Here is a 6,000-nt window from a genome sequence, read left to right on the forward strand (position 1 = left end):
ACAAAAAAAAGATCTTCATGACCCACATAACCATGATGGTGTGATCACTCACCTAGAGCCAGACATCCTGGAATGTAAAGTCAAGTGGGCCTTAGGAAGCATCACTATGAACAAAGCTAGTGGAGGTGATGGAATTCCAGTTGAGCTACTTCAAATCCTAAACAGTGGTGCTGTGAAAGTGCTGCACTTAATATGCCAGCAAATTTGGAAAATTCAGCAGTGGCCAAAGGACTGGAAAAGGTCAGTTTTCATTCCAATCCAATGCCAAAGAATGTTCAAACTACTGCACAGCTACACTTATCTCACACACTAGCAAAGTAATGCTCAAAATCCTCCCAGCCAGGCTTCAACAGTATATGAACTGTGAACTTCCAGATGTTCAAGCTGGATTTAAAAAGAGCAGAGGAACCAGAGGTCAAATTGCCAACATCCACTGCATCATTGAAAAAGCAAGAGAGTTCCAGAAAAACATCTACTTTTGCTTTATTGACTATGCCAGAGCCTTTGATTTTGTGGATCACAACAAACTGGAAAATTTTTAAAGAGATGGGAATACCAGACCACCTTACCTGCCTCCTGAGAAATCTGTATGCAGGTCAGGAAGCAACAGTTAGAACTGGACATGGAAAACAGACTGGTTCCAAATAGGAAAAGGAGTACGTCAAGGCTGTATATTATTACCCTGCTTATTTAACTTACATGCAGTGTACATCATGTGAAATGCCAGCCTGGATGAATCATAAGCTAGAGTCATGATTGCCGGGAGAAATATCAATAATCTCAGATACGCAGATGATACCACCCTTATGGCCGCAAACAAAGAGGAACTAAAGAGCCTCTTGATGAAAGTGAAAGAGGAAAGTGAAAAATTTGCCTTAAACTCAGCATTCAGAAAACTGAGATCATGGCATCTGGCCCATCACTTGATGTGTAAACAGTGGAAACACTGAAAGACTTTAATTCTGGGGGCTCCAAAATCACTGCAGATGGTGACTGCAGCCATGAAATTAAAAGACGCTTGCTCCTTGGAAGAAAAGCTATGACTAACCTAGACAGCTTATTAAAAAGCAGAGACATTATGTTGCAGACAAAGTTCCATCTAGTCAAAGCTATGGTTTTTCCAGTAGTCATATATGGATGTGAGAGTTGGACCATAAAGAAACCTGAGCGCCTAAGAATTGATGCTTTTGAACTGTGGTGTTGGAAAAGACTCTTGAGAGTCCCTTAGACACCAAGGAGATCCAACCAGTCCATCCTAAAGGAAATCAGTCCTGAACATTCATTGAAGGGACTAATGTTGAAGCTGAAACTCCAATACTTTGGCCACCTGATGCGAAGAGCTGACTCATTGGAAAAGACCCTGATGCTGGGAGGGATTGAGGGCAGGAGGAGAAGGGGACGTAGAGGATGAGATGGTTGTATGGCATCACTGACTCGATGGACATGAGTTTGAGCAAGCTCTGAGAGTTGGTGATGGACAGAGAGGCCTGGCGTGCTGCAGTCTGTGGAGTCGCAAAGAGTCAGACACGCCTGAGCAAGTGAACTGAACTGATCCAATTTGTTGTCATATTATTGTTCTTAGAAGACCCCCATGATTCTTTGTATTTCTTTAGTATCACTGCAATTTCTCCTTTTTTTATTTCTCGCTTTGTTTGAGCCTTCTCTCTCTTATTGGTTAGTCTAACTAAAAGTGTGTCATCTTTGTTTATCTTTTCAGTGAACTAGCTCTTGATTTTATCTTTTTATTATTATAGTTTTAGCCTCTGTTTTATTCATTTCCACATTAATCTTTATGATTTTCTTCCTCCTCTTACCTTTGGACTTCGTTTTTCTTTTTCTAGTTAGATTGTTTGAGATTTGTCTTTTTCTTTAGGTAGGCCTGACTTCCCTCTTCCAGGACTTAGTTGGTGGTCCAGTAGTTACGAATCCACCTTCTAACGCAGGGCATCCAGATTTGATCCCTGGTCGGGGTACAAAGATCCCATATTCTGCAGGGCAGCTAAGCCCACTCACCGTGACTACTGAGCCCCTGTAGTCTAGAACCTGTGAGCCACAAATGAAGACCCAGGGCAGCCAAAAGTAATAGTTTTTAAAAAATTGCTTTTGCCTTGTCTCAGATTTTGAAATGTTGTATTTCTGTTTCCATTTTTAAAATTAGTTTTGATTTCCCCTCGGATTTCTTCATTGACATTGGTTGCTCAGTAGTGTGTTACCTAATCTCCACATATTTGTGATTTTTTTCAGTTTTCTCTTAGTTCTAGCTTCATACCATTGTGGTTATAAAAAATGTTTGACATGATTTCAGTCTGCTTAAATTTATTGAAATTTGTCTTGTTGCTTGACATGTAATACATCCTGGAGAATGTTCCATGTGTACTTGAGAACAATGTATATTCTGCTGCTTTTGGATAGAATGTTCTATACATTATCTATAAATATAGCTGATCTAATATGTTAAGGCCAATGTTTTCTTAATAATTTTCTGTCTGAATGATCTGTCCATTCATGAAATCAGGGTGTTAGCGTTCCGTGCTATTATTGCATTCCTGTTATTTTTCTGCCCTTAGGTGGGTTAATATTTGCTTCCTATATTAAGGTGGTCTTGTATTAGTTAATGTATGTTCAAACATATTATGACCTCTTGTTGGATTGACTCCTTTATGCTTATGTAATGCCCTTCTTTGTCTCTTATTACAATCTGTGTTCTAACTTCTATTTTGTCTACTGTAAATATAGCTACACCAGCTTTCCTTTTGCTTCTGTTTGAAAGAAATATCTTTTTTCATCTCTTCACTTTCAATCTGTTTGTGTCCTCAGATCTAAATTGAGTCCCTTGTAGGCACTATATTATTGTGTGTTTTTTAAAATATGTTTAGCTGCTCTGGCTTTTGATCAGAAAGTTTTGTCCATTTAAATTTAAAGTAGTTATTAACAGGTATGTATTAATACTTCCTGTCATTTTGTGACTTGTTTTCTAGTTGTTTTTATAGTTTCTCTCTGTTCCTTTCTTCTCTGGTTCTCTTTCCTGTGATTTGATGACTTTTTTTCACATTATGTGTATATATTATCTCTAGTGTATGTACAATAGGTTTTTGGTTTGTGGTTTCTATGGAATTCATATATAAAAAACATATGTATGTATGTATGTATGTATGTATGTATAGTAATCTATTTTAAGCTGAGAGGAAGTTAAGTTTTAAAGCATTCTAAACATTAAAAACATTTTTAGTTCTCCCACCCTCATTTTATATTTTTGATGTTATATATTGTTTTTGTTTCCCTTAATTATTATAGTCATTGTTAATTTACTTGTTTTTGCCTTTTAAACCTTCATTCTAGGTTTATAAATGGTTAATTCACTAACTTTACTATATGTTTGCCTCTACTCATGAGATTTTGACTTTCTTATGTTTTCTTGTTACTATTTTATGGCTTTCTTTGTTATCTTGAAGTTCCTTTAACATTTCTTGTAAGGCAGATTTAGTGTTGATGATGTTTAGCCTTTACTTCTGTAGAAAACTATTTCTCCTTCCGTTCTGAATAGTAACCTTGCCTGTGGAGTATTTTTGGTTGAATGGTTTTCTTTTCAGTACTTTCAATATATTATGCCATTCCCTGTGGCTTGTAAATTTTTTGCTAAGAAATCAGCTGATAATCTTATGATGTTTCCCTTATATATAACAAGTTATTTTTTCTTCTTGCTTTTATGATTCTCTCCTTGTCTTAATGTTTGACATTTTAGTTATAATGTGCCTTTGTGTAGATCTCTTTGGGTTCATCTTACTTGGAATGCTCCATGCTTCCTCAACCTCACTGTCTGTTCTTACCCCTAGTTAGGGATGTTTTTAGCCATTGTTTCTTGAACTAAATATTCTGCCTCTTTTTCTCTCTCTCTTCTCTTTCTGGGACCCCTACAATGAGGATGTTATTCCTCTTGAAATTGTACCATGCTATTGCTAAGTCGCTTCAGTCGTGTCCGACTCTGTGCGACCCCATAGACGGAAGCCCACCAGGCTCCCCCGTCCCTGGGATTCTCCAGGCAAGAGCACTGGAGTGGGTTGCCATTTCCTTCTCCAATGCATGAAAGTGAAAAGTGAAAGGGAAGTCGCTCAGTCGTGTCCGACTCTTAGCGACCCCATGAACTGCAGCCCACCAGGCTCCTCCATCCATGGGATTTTCCAGGCAAGAGTACTGGAGTGCCTTCTCCAGATATTGTACCATAGGTCTCTTAAATACTTTTATTTCTTCTGATCTGTTATGATGAATTCCACTTTCCTGTCTTCCAGGTTGTTGATCCTTTCTGCTGCTTCATTTAGCCTGCTACTGAAACCCTCTAGTATATTTTTCTTTTCAGTTAGAGTATTCTTGAGGTCCATGATTTATTTTTGGTATTTACTTATATTTTCTATCTTTTTGTGGAAGTTCTCATTGTATTCATCTGTTCTTCCAAGAGATCATTGAGCATGTTTATGTTCATTAAACTATCAGGTAAATTACCTCCATTTCAGTGAGGGATTTTTTTCCTGAATTTTTGTCTTTTCTTTTGTTTGCGACACATTCCTCTGTTTCTCATTTTGCTTGTCTCTCTGTGTTTGTTTCTACAAATTAGGCAAAGCAGTTACTTCTAGTCTTGTTGGAGTGACTTGTAGGAGATGAACCTTGTTTTTCAGCCTGCCCTAGCTCTTTTTTGTCTCTGGAGCATTTGTAATTATCTAAGTAGTTTAATTTATTCTTGATAGGTCACTATCAGTGTTCCACAGAGAGGGATCTAGTTCACCACTTAGCTTTAGGCTGTTTGGAATGTAGGCCTTTGGGAATCAGCTTTTAAAAAATGTGTGTGTGTGTGTATATGATATATTCACAGTTTTATGTGACCACTGTTATAACCCCTGCTAGCTTCAAGTGGTTCTGAGGTGTCCCCTTGGTGACAGTTGCCAAAATCAGAGCTCCAAATGCACGTATTAAGCTTCTCTCTGCAGGTACAGGTGAGCTGTCACAGGCCAAGGAACGGTGTGAGGATGGCTCCCCCCAGCCTGTGTTCTTCTGGTGTGGGAGCTCCTCTGCAGCTTCTAGACATGTGATAACTGGAAGCCTTCCGCTCACTTGAGCTCTGGGACAAGTAATTAGAGCTGTTTTTCACAGGAAGTCCAGGGATTGTTTCAGTCTACTGTCTATATTGTGGTGATGGTTCACTACCATGAACTGTCTCCTCGATTGTTTCAGACCCACAAGGCCAGAAATCCAGTCATCTCTGGATCATGGCCAGGTGGTCAAGGTGTGTCTCCTGTATGAAGTGAACATTCCTGACAGCTCAGTGGGCCCCAGGAGAGCCTACCGTGAGATTGCTGACTGCACCAATGCTACAAGAGTGCACGGTTGCCCACTGGCCACAGTGAGGCCCCAGGAACATGGAGGGCAGGGTGGGGATCACAGACTGCAGCAGGACCACAGGGACATGCAGGTAAGCCCCCTGGCTTCAGTGGGACCGGGGAGCACGTGGAGCGAAGGCAAGTCCTATGGCTCTAGCAGTGTGATAGGAGAGCCCAAAATATCAGCTCCTCTGTCTCAGAAGGTTCTCACAGACCTCTGCATTCCGGGCAGAGCCTTCGATCTTAACTAAATGGATCTCCTTCGTATATGGTCTAGGAGCTTCCACACTGTTGGGTTTGTGCTGAGTCCTAGTGTGAGTTGCTCTGCATGAGGGAACTTTTCAGTCCCTTCAGCCTTTTGCATCTTCTGAACATCCGCCCTGTTGATATTCAAAGCCAAAAGTATTGGGAGCTCATCTCTCCAATGCAGGTTGTAAGGTTGTGCCTGATACGGGGCACAAACCCCCAGCTCCTCCGGGAGAAGTTCCACATGTGTGAGGTCTCTTGCACCTCCGGGTTTGCTGTGCCAGAGGTGAGATTTTGGGTGAGACTGCACCTCTGACTCTCCTACCCATGTTGATGTTGTCCTTTAATCCTTTGTTGAAGAACGTTTTAGCTAGTTTTTTGGGTC

This window comes from Bos indicus x Bos taurus, unplaced genomic scaffold (genome assembly GCF_003369695.1).
Source record: "Bos indicus x Bos taurus breed Angus x Brahman F1 hybrid unplaced genomic scaffold, Bos_hybrid_MaternalHap_v2.0 tig00000513_arrow_arrow_obj, whole genome shotgun sequence".
NCBI lineage: Eukaryota > Metazoa > Chordata > Mammalia > Artiodactyla > Bovidae > Bos > Bos indicus x Bos taurus.